A 20,849-nucleotide genomic window follows, 5' to 3' on the forward strand; every position below is an offset into this window, starting at 1 on the left:
ACTGTCACTCTACTTTTGTGTCATGCCTGACTTCCTCTCACATAAGACATAAGTACCAAGAACTGATACTCTGGAGTGAGTCTGGACAAATAGTTCATGACCCTATCTAAAAAACCAAAATGAAAACAATATTGGCAGGCTGGCTTAATTGGCAGAGCACCTGCCAAACTAGTGTGAACTCCTGAGCTCAAACCCCAGTACTGCCAAAAGCAAAGAAACAAACACAAGAACAACCAAAAAGAGAGCCAATGAGCCTAGCTCCAGTGGCTCATGCCTGTAAAACCAGGTATGTGGTAGATTTAGATCAGCAGGATGGCAATCAGGTCAGTATAGGAAAATAGTTTGTGAGACCACTGTCGCCAGAATTACCAGAAGAAAATGGAGTGGTTCAAGCTGTTGAGCACATCCTTTGCAAGTGCAAATCTCTGAGTGCAAACACCAGTCTCCAAAACTAAAACAAGAAAAGAAGGAAACAAGCCAGATCAAGGCTAATTCAGGAGAACAATGATTATACCAAACTCCATTTCTATGCTCTCCTAATTTCTTTCTACTGCTGGCTCCCCCTCTCTTTCTGCTTCAAGCATCTGTATAACTTACTTGTGGGGTTCTCCTCCTAATGTAATATTCTTAAAGTCATGGCCTAAGCTAATCAGCATTTCACTCTAAACAACATCTAGAAACAACCTGTGGACAATTAGGAAGTAAGTCAGAAGGGCAAAAATTGTCCCCTCCACGCAGAAGCCAACATGTGAATGTGAATCCACACTTCCAATGATCTGAAAATGTGCTGGATTTGTGGAAATTCAGGGATTTATAGATAGTGCTGAGAACCATTGCTGGAAGGGACAGGTCAAAGAATTTAACACATGCTTCCCTTAAGCCTCAAGGATCACAAAGGAAACAATGTCCAAGTAAAGAGAAAGGAGACATGAGGACAGCATGGCAGCACCACAATCCTCTAAAACTGCACAAATACTCAGAAGTTTCCCATGACCACCTGATAGTCAACTCAGTCTGGGAGACATGGGTTTAGGGAAAGAACCTCCCAGCAAGGACTATAGGGTGGAATGAAATTGCCTCACAAGTTAGAGGGCCATAATTGTGTTTCTATCTCACAGCCCAGGCCCATCCATCATGTAAGAAGAGGCCAAAGTTACTTTAAGTTTCTACTCAAAAAAGCCAACAAAATGCAAAAACACATCTCTATGAGACTACCAAATTGTGGCTATTTCAAGTCTGATCCTTACACATTTTCTTCATGTGTTCACAGAGAAATGTAAATCTAGAATAAATATGCATTATCAAAGTCAAACACTGAAGAGAAAACAGTCCCATGATAGTCACAGTCATACCTTTAGGAAGGAAAGAACACCCACCAGAATTTACCTGTGCTCACCTGATTTCAAGTACTATGCAGCTTCAAACTGGCAACACTCCTTGACAGTGAACACAAGACTATTTTGAGTTCTATGGAGTTCCATAATTTAAACTTCTTGTGATATCTTAGAATGTGGTTACTCTTTGGGAAAAATTCATTATGTTCATAAAAAACTTTTTTATTCAGTGTAGACTAATGAATTCTGTAACAATTGCATCCAGGTGGCTGATGAACATGTTGAGTTATCTGTCATCATTTTCTCCTTCTTTTTTATTTTTTGGTTGGACAAGGCTTTGAATTCAGGGCTTCATGTTTGCATAGCAGATTCTCTACCACTAGAGGTACACTTCCAGTCTTTTTGCTCAGGTTATTTTTGGAGATGGAAGCTCATGAAATATTTGCACTTCACCAAACACAAAGAAATATGAAAATAAGTGAATCCTTGAGAAAAGAAATGAAAGGCTTGGTGGTAGGTCAATTTCTGAGCATGAGCAAGGCCACAGGTTGCATCCCCTGGAAAAACTAAACTAAACCACATGACACAAACAAAAAAGAAATGAACTAAAGAAGTTCAAGTTTTAATTAACCCTATAAAAAAAGGATTACCTGTATTATTTTTACTGGCTTCTTCCTAATGTTATCTTCCTACCTCAAACTAACTAATCAGTAACTTTCCAACAATGGCTATTTAAATTTCCAAGGTAAAAGATAATTACAATACACAATACAGAAAGAAGAACATTTTGGACCTTGGTGGCTCACACTTGTCATCCTAACTACTTGGGAAGCTGAAGTCGGGAGGACTATGGTTCAAGGTCTTGCTATGGATCTGGGATGGTACCATGTATCACCTCACTAACATATATTCAGATACCACTGAAGGGGCAAAAGATAGCAACAAAAGTTGCTCCTATCGGTCAAGATATTCTAAGAATTTGAGTAATTCTGTGCCAGAACCTGTGATAAGAGCAAACACAGTTTTTAAATATATCACCCAACAAAGTAATCTCTTAAGTTAATAAATCCTTTCTTTAGCAGGAAATCCTAAAGGTTTTTGATTTTCCCTTGGTCCATGACAGGCTAACTCATTTGTCACAAATTACATTGTGTCTAAACAAATTCTATGGATGAAAATGCAAATGACTGAAAACTTACCCAGGTAAAGTAACCTTGTTAGCACTAGTTGTTAAACCACTATGCCACCATCCTTCATGTTCCCATTATACTTAGATGCCCAACAAGGGAAGCACACACTTTTGATTCTTCCATGTTTTACCTCAAATTCATCATCTAACTTGATCAGTTGACAAAGAACACTAACTATACACATTTTCCTAATGAAATTCTCTCCCTTTTTCAGGCCTGAAACCTCTGGCCCACCCTCAGCCTGAGCCAGTATATCAACCCCTTCTTTGTTGTCACCTGAAACACAGTCTCAAGGCTAAGGATCTCTGGTCTCAGAGCGAATTTGGGCCCCTCCTTTACCCATAATTTCTCACATTCTTTTTACTTCTATTTGCTCCTCCATTGAAAGAACAGCCCTTCTTTGCCTTGCCTTGAGACACCTGCACTCTATGTTGTTGGGGTTGTCCTGCCACTGAGACACTAAGTTCATGTTTTTCTTTAATCTGCATTAAGTGATGCCTACACAGGCCACAGAGAGCATCAATTGTGTTCATAAACATTTGACAAGTCCCCAAACTCTCCCCTTCCATTTGAAACCCAAGTGCAGTGGGACTCCTTGTTAGTATAGTGGTGAGTATCCACGCCTGTCACGCGGGAGACCGGGGTTTGATTCCCCAATGAGGAGGCACACTGGTGCTTTTTTTCTCCTGCTGGCTTCCCGTGTTGACAACCACTTATAAAAAAAAAAAGAAGCTTATTACTGTTCATTGAAGCCGTGCAACCTGGGTGTATTTGTCAGTGAAGAGACACAGCGAGCAACTAAAATCACTTGGAAATGTCTGAAGGTATGGAAACTGTAAAAAAAAAAAAAAACCCAGGTGCAAGTGCACCTCCATTGCAGTGAGTTGTGCAATGTGAGTTCTTTGTAAACTTAGGGATTTACTAGAATCCTAAGTAGCAAATGTTTGAGATCTGGTTGTTCATTCAAGACCCTGCTTCCACATTTTCACATAATTCAGAACCATCAGTTTTACCCTGAGAAGTTTGGAAGGAGCAGGGACACTAAGGGCCACAATTCTCCTGTTGGGAACCTACTGTCTCCCGTCATCACCTCACCTGGAGAGAGAACCAAGGGTTCCAGCATGCATCAGGTTACCCAGAGATAGAAAACATAATGACAGTGTCTGGCTCTTCTTCACAGATCCACACCCTACAGAAAAGATGGGGGACCTTAGGGCACTGCAAGACACTATGGTCCCAGACTTCAGCACTCTTCTGAAGAGGCCAAGGTCCCTCACCACTACTTCAAGCAGGCCCAACTTCCTCATCCTCCTGAGACTGGGGACACTGATCACAAATATTACCCTTGCCTTCTATGGTGACTGGGGTTCTGCCCTTCAACATATATGAGCACACACATAACAGGGGAGTGGGACTAAATCCCACAGAGTCCATATTAAAAGAAATCTCAGTGATTCAGAAAATGATGGGAACCAGAAGGTCATTTTACAAGGATTAGATGGTGGTCATTCCTCCCACCAAACTCTGACTGGTCAGTCTATACAATTCTTTCCCTCCAGTACTTTTCATTGTCTGTTGGACCTGGGCCCTGTCACCTTAGATCTGTGAGAGAGGAAAAGTGATACCCCACCTGGTAGAGTGCCAGGACCAATAAGTAATTCCAGGCACAGCCTCCTCCCTGGAACTTATGTTTGCCAGCATGGGCCATGTCACTGTGCATAAAGTACAGGATGCCAGAGTTCACCCATCTAAATAGCCCACCACAGGGTGGAGAAGAAAAAGTGCAAAGCTGTACTAATGGAGACTCGGTGCACAAATGGCAATGCTGTACAGGCCCAGGTCTGTACCAACATTTTCAAGTCAATTCTAACCTCATCCTCCTGGAGTCTGGGATGCCCGTTAAAAACAGCTTTTCAGGCTTCTTTGGTGAGTTAACTTCTGCTCACTAGCCTGGCACCAGGCACAGGTCACAGGAGAGAGACTGAATTACATAGAATTGCTCTCAGCAGCACAATGTGATCCAGAAAATGGCAGAGACTGGATGTCATTTCCTGTATTAAACAGAGGGTCCTTTTTAGACCAATCTGTGATTCACCAGTTACCAAGTACTTCTCATTGGCTAGTTATCCAGAACCCACCCCTTCAGATCTAAGTAACAGAAGAAGTGATCCCTACCAGGGAGAATGCAAAACCCAGATCATTGAATCCAGTTACAACCCTCAGCAGTTCAGGCTTTCATCTTGGTGCCTGCCCAGTCCAGCTTGAGGACTCATTGTAGTTAAGCAGAGCTTTTCAGAATGGATCTTTCTTCTTCAAGTGGGAAATGGAGCCAGGAATATACTGAGAGAATTTCACACTCATTTTCCCATGGGGACAGCCAGTGATCTCAGAAAAGTTGTTTCCAGGCCAAGCCAGGTAAGGACTTGCTTGACCAGGAGGAAAGGCCTGATGTCGCATTTCAGAAATTGGAATCACACACTTATCTTCATGGGCAAGTATTTCTTACACATGAAATCTCAACCTAAACTGTATTACCCAAGGCAGGAAGAACATATAAACAAGAAACCACAGTTAATAAGTAAAAAGAGAAAGTGTAGATTTCTCACCAGAATTGTACAAAGGATGCAAGGCAGAAGATTAAAAAAATACCCACTAAAAACAATGAAAACCCTTTGCAATAGTTCAGACAAGGAGAATGTTTGACTCAAATTACAATGAAGACCCACGTTCAGAAAGTATAGCATATTACCAAGCTTGAATACCAGACTGAACACTAAATTGATGCCTCAAAGATCAACATTCGCAGCTGCTGCAGAAACACAACAAAGATTCAAATCTGAGGCCTCAGTATGACTGCTGTCCCCTCTTCCTCACGTGGTAATAATGCCCCCTCTTCAATGTTGACCTTAAACAGAGGGAAAAATCACTTGGAGATACTTTAATGTTCTGATAAAAAGAAATTGACATATTCATAAACTCATTCATGCACCTGGTTCCTTAAGTCTTTCTCTAAGCTTACTTTCACAGACTTTGTGAAATGACACTCTGACCCCACCACTTCTATGCATGCCTAGATAAAGGTCCAATCTTGGAATGGATAGAACATCAAACACATCTGCATATTCAGAAAGTATGACTTTTTATTGTTGCTGTAACTTACTATTTATGGAAAAACCATTCACCATTCCCTCTTACGTGGTGTTATTTGAGCGAATGTCATCCAAAGGCAAATGAGTGAGGGATTTGTCCCTTGCTTGGGACTATTGGGTTGTTTTCAAACCTTTAAGAGTTGGGGCCAAGTAGGAGTCTTCAGATCTTCGGAGACAAACCATCAAGGGAGTTCACTGGACTCTACTGTACTTCTGCTCTTCTCTCCCTGTATGGTGTTTATTGTTTTGCTCCACCACATGCTCCTCATCTTATGTGCTGCCAGTCCCCATGTCCAAATCCAACAAGAGCCATTTCATCATGGATGGAACCTCCATATCTAGGAAACAAAAAACAACACTAACCCTTATAGCTTCACTAACTCAAGAATTTGTTACAGAATGAAACCTCACTAATACACTGTTTCCTACTCCCCAAGAATGTAGAATCTGCCATTTCAAACTTGATAAGATCAATTTAGAAATAATTCTCAAAACCTCTTTTGTTCCATGAGTTCTTCACCAGCCTCTGGGACATCATCTTGCCTCTTTCCCTGAAGATCTCAAAATCATCAGCAGTAGCACCTTCTCCCTTTGCTTTTCTATTTCCTGAATAAGAGCCTCCAGGCCCATCATTTGTAGCCACCACTCCTTCCAAAATCGATTGCTTATGTGGAGTTGTCATTATCTTCCTTTTCCACTACGTCCATCTCTAGCCCTTTCCTAGCTATACACCCATTGCTCTGTTCATTAGCAAGGCAATTCCTAGACAATGTCATCTTTCAAATTCAGGCAAACTCTATAAATACCAAGGCTTTTTTTTTTCACTAGCACAAACCGTTTTTCTTCATACATTCTGCACAGTACTGAATATAGAACCTGCTTCTGTTACAGCAGTTTCTCTTGATTATAGCAAAACACACCAGTCAGAGAAAGGTACAAAGTAAAGTACTTATTTTAGTTTTTGGCTTGTTTTGTATGTGGGATTTTGGTTTGAATTAATGGCTTTGTGTTTCTAAACACAGTACCCTATTGAAGTGCATTTTGGTCTGATTATTTTGAAGATAGGGGTCACTTTTTGCCCAGGCTACCCTTCAAAACAATCTTCCCAATTTCAGCTTTTGAAGTAAGTAGGATTATAGGCATGATCCACAGGTGCTAAGGAAAATTAGTATTTTCATGAGTATTAAGTTGGAGGGCCAATGACATGTGCCAGGTGAAGGACTTTCTGCTCACCATTTTTTCTTGTGTAGTATGGTACAAAGGTATTTATTTTGTGAATTTTTCAAATAAGAACATTTATTTATCTTCTATGTTTATATGGAGAATTTGTTTATACAAAAATTTTTCTATATTTTTATGTATATTTCATAATTATTTACATATGTATTTATTAAATAATAAATACATTAATGTCTTTCAATGTATATATTATCCAAAGAGTTTTATATTTCAATTATCTATATATAAAGACACATGTAAATAATTCTATGTAGAAAGAGTTTTTATGTGATATATGATGATTATTTTAAAAGACATGAAAGCAGTAGGGACTATTTGAGGAAAGGAAGAGGACAAGCAGGAGGGTGAGAAGAGTGTGTATAAGAGTGTTTGTGATCAAAGTACACTACATAGATGTATAAAAGTATCATTCTGAGCCAGGCACCAATGGTCATTGCCTGTAATCTGAGGTATTTGGGAAACTGAGATGAGGAGAATTGGGTCCAGGCCTGTACACATAAAAAAAAAAAAGAAAAGAAAAAATGGGAAACAACTGAGCTCAAAAAATAGCCAAAGAAAGAAGGACTAGAGAGAAGATTCCAAGATGGCGACTAGAGGGAGGAAGCAGAAAGCATGCTTCCTAAAGTAAAATCTTGGAGAGATGCTGGAGATACACCTTACAGGAAAAAACGACTGAGAAGAGGCAAAACTTTGACTCCTCCACACCCCCAGTCCATGCATAGCATCCCCACTCCACATTAAATGGAGAAACCAGGAGGGCTCCCATGCCACCTGATGCCAGCACCCATACCGCTTGGGAAGACGCAGACCACAAGGTGAGCTAAGCGGCACATGGTACTCCCACAGACAACCCTGGGCCAGATCAGCATAGTCTCCTGGACAGACCGACCCCTACCCAGGGAAAAAAGAGAAATTGAGTAATAAGCAATAACAAAAAAGACATGTAGCAAAGAGGGCAGGGTGCCCTGAGCACCGAAGAGGGGGAAGGGAAATCCCCCATGGAACTGTAAATAAACAAGCCAGCCAGAGAAGGTAGGAGCAGCGGCACCTGCCCAGAAACCAGGAGCAGGAAAGCTTGTAAAAGTGGCAGTGGGAGGAAAACTCCACAGGAGAGGGAGGAAGGCCCACTTCTGACCTGAACTGTAAATAAAGAAGCCAGCCAGAGAAGGCAGGAGTGGAGGGCCCCACCCAGAAACCGGGAGTGGGAAAGCTTGTAAAGTGGCAGTGGGAGGAAAACTCCACAGGAGAGTGGGGAAGGCCCACTTCCCACTTGAACTGTAAATAAACACGCTGGCCAGAGAAAGTGGGTGTAGCGCCACCCCCAGTGTGCTTGGAAAGGGGAAAGCTTGTAACAGTGGAGGTTGTGCCCAGGAGAACTCTAAGTAAACAAAGCCTGCAGGGTTAGGTGAGTGTTAAGCTCACTCCTGAGATCTGCATAAATAAAGCCTCCAGCAACAGCAAGCTGACAGCAGCGGGCAGTCACCACAGCCTCAGATGGACATTCACAAACCTGTCTCCAGACTCTCTTTTTTTTTCTCTCTTCCTTTGATGAGACGACAACCAAACTACACCTGCATGCTGAAAATTTTATTGAAACTGTATTGCATTTGAACTTGGGACACTTTGTGGCGTTTTTTTTTTTTTATCTTTGTTTTTGTTTTTTTTCTCCTTTGATGACACAACACCAGAACTGCTTCTGAGACACCATCTCCAGGATTGGAGGCTGAGAGACTAACACCAAAATTATTAAGACTGAAACTTTATTGCATTTGAACTTGGAGATTCTTTAAATTTTATTTTATTTTATTTTTCAAGCTGTTCTCTGTCTGTCTAATGCCTATTTAGCTTACTGCTCATTAGAACACTATCTCTCCCTGTTTATATCTTTGAAACTTTTTGTTTGTTTGTTTTTTACTTGTTTATTTGTTTTTCCCTTTTTCTTTAACTTATTTGCTTTCCATTTCCTCTCACCCTTCTGTTCTAAATATCACCATTGTTATTACAAGCTAGAACATACTTAATTGCACACAATACAGGGACAATAACAATACCAAGGGCAATGATGGGAAGACAGAAAAAACAGGGAAACCAGTTTCTCCACAGCAAAAGGTAGTACAGGAATCAGAGGGAAATGAAGAAAATAAATACTCAGATCCAGAATCCAACAAAATGAAGATAAACTATGCCAAAGAACACAATGAAGCCCACAAGAAAAATCTTAAAGAAGAAATCCTACAGGTAATCAAAGAGAATTTTATAGAGATGATACTGGATGTGGTCAACCAAAATGTACAAGAGACACTCAAGAAATTCCAACACAACAAAAATAGAGAATTTGAGAAAGCACAAGAAGAAATAAAAAACCATAGAAGCACTGTATAAACACGAAAGTGAAACAAAGAACATGATTAATAAAGAGATAAATGATCTCAGGATGAAAATAGACAACATTAAAGAGGAAGAGACTCAGGATATGGAAAACCTTGAAAAAAGAATGAAAGAGAATTGCAAAACAAAATGGAAGGCCAATCCAGCAAAATAGAAAAAACAGAGAACAGAATCTCAGAACTCGAAGATGAAATGGTAATTAAAGGAAAAACCAAAGAACTATTAGTTAAACAATGCAAGACCTGTGAAAAGAAAATACAAGAACTCAATGACTCCATCAAAAGACCAAACCTGAGAATCATGGACATTGAAGAAGGAGAAGAGGTGCAAGCAAAGGGAGTGTGTAATATATTCAAAAACTAATAACAGAAAATTTCCCAAATCTAGAGAAAGATATTCCCATACAGATGCAAGAGGACTCCAGAACACCAAACAGACCAGACCAAAATAGAACTACTCCATGGCATATTATCATGAAAACAACAAGTACAGAGACCCGAGAAAGAATATTAAAGGCTGTAAGAGATAAAAAACAAATAACATATAAAGGTAAACCCATCAAAATCACAGCAAACTTCTCAACAGAAATATTAAAAGCAAGAAGAGCATGGAGTGAGATCTTCCGAGCACTGAATGAAAATAACTTCAACCCTAGGATACTCTGCCCAACAAAACTATCACTCAAAATAGATGGAGCAATAAAAGTCTTCCATGATAAGCAGAAACTAAAACAATATGTGGCCACAAAGCCACCACTACAAAAGATTCTTTAAGGGATTCTGCACACAGAAAGTGAAACCCAACATAACCATGAAAAGGCAGGCAACACCAAACTACAAGAAAAGAAAAAGCAAGAAAATAGAGAGTAACCTCAATTTAGGTACACACAATCAAACCTTCAAACAACTAAGACAACTAAATGACAGGAATCACCACATACCTATCAGTGCTAACACAATGTTAATGGACTTAACTCCTCCATCAAAAGGCACCAATTGATGAAATGTATTAAAAAGGAAGATCCAACAATTTGTTGCTTACAGGAGACCCATCTCACCGACAGAAATAAGCATAGGCTTAGGATGAAAGGCTGGAAGAAGATTTACCAAACCAGTGGCCCCTGAAAACAAGCAGGAGTAGCAATACTTATCTCTGACAAAGTAGACTTCAAACCTACATTGATCAAACGAGATAAAGAAGGACATTCCACACTAATAAAAGAGCAAATAGACCAAAAGGAAATAACAGTTATCAACCTATATGCACCCAATTTCAATGTAGCCAATTTCATTAAACATACCCTGAAGGACATAAAAGCATATATTAACTCCAACACAGTGTTTGTGGGAGAATTTAACACCCTGTTCTCATCAATAGATAGGTCATCCAAAGAAAAAAAATCCATAAAGAAATCCTAGATCTAAAATATACAGTCAATCAAATGGAACTACTTGATGTCTACAGAACATTTCATCCAACTTCTACACAATATACATTCTTCTCAGCAGCCCATGGAGCCTTCTCCAAAATAGATCATAGTCTAGGGAACAAAGCAAGCCTCAGCAAATATAAGAAAATAGAAATTATACCATGCATTCTATCTGATCAAAATGGAATAAAACTAGAACTCAACAACAAAAATAAAGACAAAAACATGCAAATAACCATCATTAGCAACACCACTAACAACTGGTGTTGGTGAGGATGCAGGGAAAAAGGAGCCCTCTTACATTGCTGGTGGGAATGTAAACTAGTACAACCACTCTGGAAAGAAATTTGGAGGCTTCTTAAAAAGGTAAACATTGAACTACCATATGATCCAGCAATACCACTTTTGGGGATATACCCCCAAAAATGTGACTCAGGTTACTCCAGAGGCATCTGCACACCCATGTTTATTGCAGCACTATTCACAATAGCCAAGTTATGGAAACAGCCAAGATGCCCCACCACTGTTGAATGGATTAAGAAAAATGTGATATTTATACACAATGGAATTTTATGCAGCCATGAATTTACCTGCATGAATTTTATGCAGGTAAATGGATGGAATTGGAGAACATCATTCTGAGTGAGGTTAGTCTGGCCCAAAAGACCAAAAATCGTATGTTCAAGGAAAAACACAACAAGGGGATTGGACTTCATCAGGTGATAAAGCAACAGCACACAAGGGAGGTATGAGGATAGGGAAGACACCTAAAAAATTAGATAGAATTTGTTGCCCTCAACACAGAGAAACTAAAGCAGATACTTTAAAGCACCTGATGCCAATAGGAGAAGGGGATCAGGAACTAGAGAAAAGGTTAGTTCAAGAAGAATTAACTTGGAAGGTAACACACATGCTCATGAAGTCAATGCGAGTCAACTCCCTGTATAGCTATCCTTATCTCAACTAGTAAAAACCCTTGGTCCTTCCTATTATTGCTTATACTCTCTCTACAACAAAATTAGAGATAAGGGCAAAATAGTTTCTTCCGGGTAGTGAGGGGTAAGGGGTGTAAGGGAGGGAGCCGGGATGGGGGACTGGTGGGGGAGGTGTTAGAAATGACCCAAACATTGTATGCACATATGAATAAAATAAAATTTTTTAAAAAAGCACTAGAGATGTGACTCAAGTAGTATAGTACCTAATGAGCAAGTGCAAAGCCCTGAAATCCATTGATGTACATAAGACATTTTTTTATGGATCCTTCATGTAGACATCCAGTAGAAAATAAAATTAGCCAGCTACTTCATATTGACTTAAAAAAATTGGCCAATAATTATTCCTTTGAGAAGATGGCAGCATAGTATTATTTTAGTTTGCACATTCTTAAGAAAGACAATTAATCAGATCTCCCTCTACTACATTGGTTCCCTGGCCTTCACAGTTCATGACTGTCAGAAGAAGTTCTGTCCCTGGTTATTTATATGTCTTCTTTATCCATTTGAAACTCTTATTTTGATCTCAATTCTACTTCCAGTCATGTATCCAGTCATTTCTGTAGCTAATGCTAAGCTGAATATAACATTTTTCCTTTTAAAACACACTTAGTTTTCATCTGGCATAATCTTTAGAGGCTCTCTTATGCTTCCAGATTTAAGTTGTTGTTTTTGCTTTTTTTGTTTGGATGGGATGGGGTTTGAAGCCAGTGCTTTGTGCTTGCATAGCAGTCACTCTACCCCTTGAGCCACACCACTCATTTAAATTCTGCATTTGAAGCTTTTTCAGGTAATGTCAAATTTTGAATGATAATGGTGACTCTATTTTTGTTTTTATCAAATGTAACCTGTGTCACCACCTCTTTAAGGAGGACACACAAAGAATATTCTAAACACATCATCAACTTTGGTAAGTGCTGGGGTTCACACCACAATGCTGGAGAATACACACCTCAATAAGGACATCTGTGTTTTCATGATGACCTCACCAAAAGTTGGAGTTTTGCGGTCTTTCTGTTTATGCATAATTGCTCAAAGCAGAGTTTGAATGATTTTATTACATAGGAAGTACTCCCTCATAGAATTAGTGCTTACCTGTCCTATTTATTTTGTTATTCAAGGATAGAAGACTCCATACACTGTTAAAAAAGGAATAACATCAGTGAGAATTTATTACCTTATATTAATTATGCAAAACAATGGGTCTCAGGGCTTTACACTTACCAGGAATATGTTGTACCACTTGAGTCACATCTCTAGCCCTTCTTTCTATGGATATTGTTGAGATAATGTTGTTCCCTTTCTTATTTTTTTGGACCTTTTCTGACCTGGAACCAATCCTCATCATCTCACCCCCCAAAGGACCTCATATTACAGGCATGTAATCAGTTTGGGAGCTGAGTGATTTATACAGAGTGCAGAACCTTAGAGGATAACTGGCTGCATTAGCAGTGAGAAATGGTGACAGCATGTCCAGGCTCTGCAGTTGGGCAAAGAGGGCCACAGTCACAGTCACCTTCTCAATGTGTGAATTGATCCCACTGTTAATATCAGTCACTGTTTGGGCCCCTGAAGCCTGTATGGTGTGTCCAGTCAGGGAGTCAGGACCTCTCTGAACTCTCCTGTCTTTTCCTTTTCAGGAGATTCATACTAGCTCACAGTCCTTGCTGGACTTCTCCACACCCTTACCTAAGGCTTCCTGTCTTCATGGTGATGGCAGGTATTGGGTGGACACTCTAGGCTTGCTTACAAAGTTTCTGTGGGGAGGACCATCACAGTGTGGTGTATACCCTCAGACTGTTTCTCATTGTTTTATGGTGAAATCATGATGAACACAGGACATTACTTTGGTTTATATATTACAGTAGATGCTTTTTAAAAAGTAAGGTATGCAGGCTTTCCAGTGGTTAAGGAATTGAGCTTTGCTTTCAAAAGGAGAAGGAAACAAGAGTACAAAGAAATTGGGGGTGCTGGTGAAGTGGCTCAAGTGGTAGAGTGTGTGCCTTGCAAGTGTGAGGCTTGATTAAAGACCTAGTATAAACCTCACCCACTAAAAAAAACAAACAACTTGCTTTAGATGTAGTTTACTGGCACTGATTAACTCAGATAACATAGCAAAACCATGAGCATTTGGGAAGGTGTGGGGGCTTCTCAGAGGTTCTAAAGGGTAGGTGGATCATGGAACTGTAAAAAGAAGTGGGATTGCTCTGGGGTATCTAATGATCTTTCTGAGAGATCAGGTGCTGTCTCCTTGGACACTGACTGTGAAATTCCCTCCACAGACTTCTGGCTTGATTTCCAAGTGAAAAAAGCAGTTGACACCCTGAAAAGTCAGGAGCAAGTTTTGCTTAACAGCAATGGATCCCCAGGCTTGGTTGTGTAAGGACCAGAGGAGGCCAAGCCTTCTAAGGGCAGTAGCTAAAATCACATACTTGGTCTTGGCACCCTTGTCCCCTTAGTGGTCTTGGATCACAAGCCAATGAGGAGTGCTGCATTTAGTGAACTGTAGGAAAAGACCAATCAGAGGCCATTAGGAAGAGGCCCCACTGCTTAACACAGAAAATGCTCTTCCTGGTGCCACATTTTCTGTATAGTGCTGTGTTTCTGAGATCCATCTCTGTGACTCAGTTTCTCCTTATTACATGCTTGTCCTGCTGGTGATGTGGGAGAACCAGGTCACCACAGAAGAAGCAAATGATGAGTTTCTGACCTACATCCTCAGACCAGGGAGGATCATGGGGTTGACAATGTACTTAGTGGCTTTAATTGAAATGGACCTCCTCATGACAGCCCTGAAGACTGCAGCATTGTGCTGCTTATCATTTGTTCTTCTCTTTTCAGGGTTTGGGCTGGGTGGATGGGTGGAATCCTGCATTTTGTCAATTGTCTGACTGATTTTTCCTAGGCCCACTGTAGCTGGGAGGAAGATCAGAAGAAAACAGTCTAGGCTTGAGTCCTGAGAAAGGAGCAAGGAGGTAAGGATGGCATAGCAGATAGATAAAGCCTGAGAAGTCTGAACATGAGGAAGGTCATGTAGCTCCAGGGAGGGGAAAGTCACAGAGCACTAAGATAAAGTATCCAATAATATTAAATATAACCATATATGGATTAGACCTTGCTTTTTGCTTCTGTAACCTGCTTGCAAGGGTATATAAGGTGAGGCCCCTTTGTTCTCAGGGCTCAGTCTTTGGACATGCGTCTGCTGAGTCTGTGCTGCACAATAAAATGTTGCTTTCTGCTAATTGCCTTAAGAGTCCCTTGTCTCAGCTAGCAACCTCCCGCAACATTTCTTGGGGGCTCATTATCCAGGATTGTGGAGATGGTGAGTTATCTCCTCCTTTGTCACTGGGGTGCATCCCCCCAGATTGTCAGGAGAAGAACCCACCATGCACCAATGGACAACTTGATCAGGAAGAGGATTCATCCTCCCAGCAAGTTGGTGTGAGGGCCTCAGATGCACAATGGAACCCAGTGAGGTGCAGGAACCAGTGAGAGAGGGGAGCACAGCTCGTCAAACTGATAAGAACTCAGGTTCAAATTCAGGCCTGCCCAAGGAGGAATAAGGGGAGCTTGATCACTTCCGAATGGAACACCCTACTAACTGCCATTTTTGGGGTGAAACTGTGTCTCTCAGTTTCAGGGAGGGGTATGGAAATACTGTGCTATGTGAGAGTATATGAAAATGCAAGCTGAGATGCAGCCCAGCTGTGAAGTGGGTGAGGAGTTCTCTCCCACTCTGTGTCTGTCTGGCAGTCTGGTAACAGGAGGAGATATGTGGAAATCAGAGTAAAAACACTCCATTGGAATGTATGATTAATAACTTTAAAAAGGCATTTAATGGAGACTATGGAGTTAAGTTAACTCCTAACAAGCTAAAGGTAGTTTTCAAAATAGATTGGCCTGCTTTTGGTTTAGGATGGCCCCCAGAAGGGTCAATAGATAAAACTGTGGTTAATGAAGTTTGTAAAGTTTACAGAGTAATTGTAAACAAACAAACAAAAAACCCTAACATTCAGGAGAATGGGAAAAGCCAAGAGGCTAAAATTAGTCTTCAAAAACCAGACTCTGTTGTTTATTTAAATTTAGGAGCAATTTATTCCTCCTGAAGGAGGAATGAGGCTCAGCACTAACTGAGCTCTTACAAAAATTAACACATGAAGAATGGACTTGCAGTGATATATAAGATCTGGTCTGACTTAAAAGAAAAGGAATGTTGCAGAAGGATTGTGAATGTAGAGAGGGAGAAATGGAGGAATGGAAACAAAATTGGGATTAGGTCTTCATGGATGAAGTGAGGAGATAGAGGGGAGAGAGAGAGAAAGAGAGAGAATGAGTATGTGAGAGAGAAAGAATGAGGAGAAAAGAGAGAAAAAAGTAAAATGTCATGAAATGTTTGGAGACAGAAAAGGATGCAAGGTTTAATACACTTCTTCAGTTAAGTTTTTATGTCTCAAAAATAAAAAGTAAATAAAAAATAATTTAGGATTATTAAAATATGCCAGAAATACTGAACTCGCTGGCTCCTTTACTTATAGGGAGCATAAACAGGGAGAACCTACCTAAAGGGTGAAAAAAATAAGGAACAACTTTAACTGGTGCTGGGAAAAAACTGTTCCAAAATGTTGGTGCAGTAAGCATGGTCTATTATTGAGACAGTCATGAGATGCTTATGTTTCTCTTGCTAATGGCTGGTCAAATTACTCATCCATCTAATGGTGTGTTCACAGTGTGTATATATGTGTAAGCATCTTCAAACTGGTTCTTAAACTGCTGCTATAAGGTTAATAAGATACTCAAGGTAACAAAAAACTGTGTTCATCTTAAAAATCTCTGTTATAAACTGCTTAGGCTTTTACATGTAAATATGTAAACATCTTGAGAACAGTTCTTATTACAGAGTCAATGTAAAAGTTACTACTCTGTTTTACTGCTACTTTTAAGAAAACAGGTTATCAAACTTATTTCAATCAGGTCTCACTAAGATGCAGACATTCAGGGGTTAACACTCCAGCTCAGACCAGAGGAGAAAAAAAGGGGGGAGGGGACCACAGCCTGCAGCAAAAAATCTTGGAATTTGGGTAATGAAAGAAATGACCTTTGCATGTTTCATTCTGCCATAAATACAATCTAGAATTTAATTCTCTCCTATAATACATGAATCTATTAACAAATGGACTTTCTATAACTTGCTTTTATACAAATAATTTCAAAGTTGCTTTCTTTCTTGTTTTTTCATGCAAATATAAGGTTCTAAGTTAAAAGGTTTTATAAATTAATTTCAACAAGTAACATGATATTAAAGATATGATTTTTTAAAATAAAAGGATAAAAAACACTTTAAAAAATGATAAAGACTAGTTCCCCCAGGGGATACAAAATAAGTTGTCATAAAGGTACAGAGTAAGTTGTCATATAAAGATGGAGGGTATAGATGCTTATGTAAGTGATTAAGTTGACTAAAATCTTAGAGTTACATTAAAGGTTTTATAAGGTCAAAACTTAATGTACTGATGTTAAATTAAAATCTTAACTCTAAGCTCATAACAACAAGGCTATCTTTAAAATATTGAATTGTTCTTGATAACATTTACAAAAAATTGTCTTAAAATGGTTTTTGTTTGTCAAGATAACTCTCAGGGAATTTTTGGTGCAACAGGTGAATCCACAAATTTATCAAGACAAGATTTATTAAAATACAGAAAAATAAGAGGCAGCTGAGCACAGGGAGTACTGCTGCACTAATATAAGGGTTGAGACAGATTTATTTATGTAAAGCCACTCCAGATTTACTTATGTAAACACTCCAGATAGGATTAAAAAACTCAAAAGGAACACTACATTGGAAGTCAAGACCTCCAGTTTTATTTTACTCAACAGAGTGGAGGTGTTAGTCCTACTCCTTCCACATGTTGGATGAAGGGAATTTTTGCCCTGTGATGGCCAGATTGGGCCTGTTATTTTAGAGGGGCTCCATTGACTACAGGCTGGTGGGATCCTGCTGTATGTCAAAAACCATCTGTTAATGTCAACAATCTGCGATGTGATCCCTTATCAATATCTGAGCCATAATTCTTGGCCACTATGTTTCCTAACTCCAAACTTAGTCCTCATAAATACTTACCTGTGTTCTCTGGTGATTTTTATCAGAATTTCAACTACTGAGGTAATTGAGTCATGTTCATTTAGGAGTTGGTTTATTTATGGGTTAACATTGAAGACAATCATGTTAGGACTAGACCTCCTCCCCTTGCAGATGACTTACCTTTATCTCCCTGGATCGATGCCAAGGACAGTTGGGCAGACAGTGACCTCACTACAACTTATCCTTCTTGGTTGTCCAGCAACAATATGCCTCAGTGACTTTCCTGGTACTTTTCCACTAGCCCCCTATATCTAGCCCGAGCCTGTGCATGGCAATGGGCTCTAGCTCTCTTGCTGGGGTCTCCCTCCCCAGGGCTCCTTCCTGAACAATAAACCCTGTACTGATGTTTAAGCCACTTCTCTGCCTCTTCCATGCATCTTAGTTTCTAAGTTTTTATAAAAATTTCTAGGTGACCTCATGGTTAAGCAACTGTTGTCTTGGGTGATTCTAATACAGATCATACCCTATATGTGTCTGTGACTGGACTATTTGGGTTTGCTAAAACTGTTCTTTCCCCCCAAAAGTGATAAAAATCTAAGGTTTTACTTCAAGAACAATGAAACTCATATGTATATATAACTTCTATAAAGCTGTGATGGTGTTGCTCGTTACTGTATATTAAATATATTTATGTTTTCAAGTATATCAAGCCTTCTAAAATACAAAATTTACATAAACATGGTAACAAAAAGTTAATGGTACTGATAGAGGGTTCTGTTAGTTGCTAAATTGCCCATCAAAATTTTAACCATGACTCAAGTTTTTGTACATTATACTTCTGATCATTCTGGGATATTTACAATCAAGTCCATAAAATAAATGACTCTAATAACTACTTATTTGTCAACCAGGTTAGCTTTTTAGACACCTGCTTTTGTTAGATTTTGTTTTGTATTGTCATTGTCTAGAAGCCCGCTGCCTAAAAGCCACTCCTTCCAGGCCTCTTTGTTGCTTAAATTTGGCCAAAAGGGTCGACTTGGCACTGATTCCCACCTGATCTGCTCATTATTTCCCACCTACCCCCACCCTGGACGTGGTACCAAGACCAACCAAACAAACAAAATCTAGTAAAGAGCTACCAATCAAGAAAGATCTTCTGATTATGGCCCTACCACCCTGAACGTGCTCCATCTCATCTGGTCTTGGAAGCTAAGCAGGGTCAGGCCTGGTTAGTACTTGAATGGAAGACAGATCTTCAGAAGACACTGCTCAGAGACTAGTTTGGAGACAAAGGGGTGGGGGGAATGCCATCAAAGTTCAAATGGAGTCACAGGTGCCAGACCTTTCAAAAATAACCAAGGCCAAGAGGATTAAATAAATGGTTCTTATGCATGTGTGGCTACCTGGCATTAAAGCCCTTTCAGACACAAACTCATATCTTTAGACAGTCTTCTACTTAAATAGAGACAAAATAACTATTTTTACTGGCTCTAAACATATCCTTTAATACTTAAAGATGGTGGTTTTAACTTTATTTTAAACAATGAGTTTTCTTGGACATATATACTAACAGTATATTGTTGCCAAGGTAATTCTACTCAGTTAAAAAAATACTGTCTGGATTTAAAAAATGAAAAGCTAAAATGTCCAACCATTAAAACCCCATTGGAGGGGCTCTTTTGTTGTTATCTTGTCTACTCCCACCAGAGTTAAAGTAGCAGTGATTGGTCCTTGGATCCACCACAGTTGAGTCAAGCCAGCTTCTCTTGAGTGGAAGTGCATCCCTGATCCAGCTTAACCATGCAGGGTCACCCTCCAGGACCTAAGCACCTTCTCCTAGCAGGACTCCACTTCCCAGGAAACAGCAGGGGACCAAAAACAATAGAAGGACAGCCCTGCATTACTCACCACCGGAAACTGACTAGTCTATGCATGGCAAAGCCTGAGGAGTGAACTTTCCAACAGAAAAATGGATTGTTTTTCTCTCCAGTTATCTCAGTGTAATGCATTGTCACCCCTTTTCTGTATCTGCTGCTGTAGTTCTCACCCTAGTCTTTGCCACAGGATTGGAAGATACCGCCCTGGCTGACTGAGCTCAGAGTGAAAGGTTTTTATTAACTCTCTTCTATCTCTTTTGGGCAGGATGCATAATTACTGTTTATTGTTAATTATTTGGTTTAACAGAGGGCTTAATAAGCAGCCCTTTTTCACAAGGGGAAAGCTGCCCCTAACTGCACTTGTGTCACCCATAACCCTGTAAATTTCACTGTACTTAAGACATCTGATTAAACACAGAGAAAAGCAATTAATACAAAAATAGATAAAAAGGATCTTAAACCTGAGAGTCTAATACACCTCAAATTAGTAACTGCTACCCATGAGATTTCCTGATACCAAGTTTTTTACTCCTTTTATAAGGAGATGAAAAGTAAATTTTCTACCTCTTCCAAAGCTAAAAACTTGTTCCTCTCACTGGCTGACTCTATACCCTAGACACTAAATTTCACTTCATGCTATGTTTGTGGGGGGACCAACATGAGAGTCCCATATGTATATGAATAAGTCAACAAAAATGGGGTGCCTTACAAATTGGCAATTAAAAAGATGACAAATGGCCTCCTGAGTAAATCATCCAGTACTATGGTCTTGCCACCTGGGCAAAAGAAGGTCCGAGGGCTATCGCACCCCTATATATATGCTAAACCACATCATCAGGCTACAGGCTATTGTTAAAATTATAACTAATAAAACTGCAAAAGCCCTCAATTTGCTGACAAAACAAAGCACTAAAATGCACAATGCCGGCTATCAAGACCACTTGGCTTTAGACTATTTGCTTGCTTCTGAAAAAAAAGTTTGAAAAAAGCTTTAATGTAAACAACTGCTGCTTACAAATTAATGATTTAAAAAAAGGTTATAAAAGAGATCACAGACAAATGGGAAACCTTGCCAATGTCCCTGTCCAGACTTGGAGAGGATGGCATTTGAATGACCTGTTTGGAGGATGGTATTCTGCCTTACGTGGTTTCAAAACCTTGACAGAAAC

Source organism: Castor canadensis, chromosome 14, assembly GCF_047511655.1.
Source record: "Castor canadensis chromosome 14, mCasCan1.hap1v2, whole genome shotgun sequence".
Taxonomy (NCBI): domain Eukaryota; kingdom Metazoa; phylum Chordata; class Mammalia; order Rodentia; family Castoridae; genus Castor; species Castor canadensis.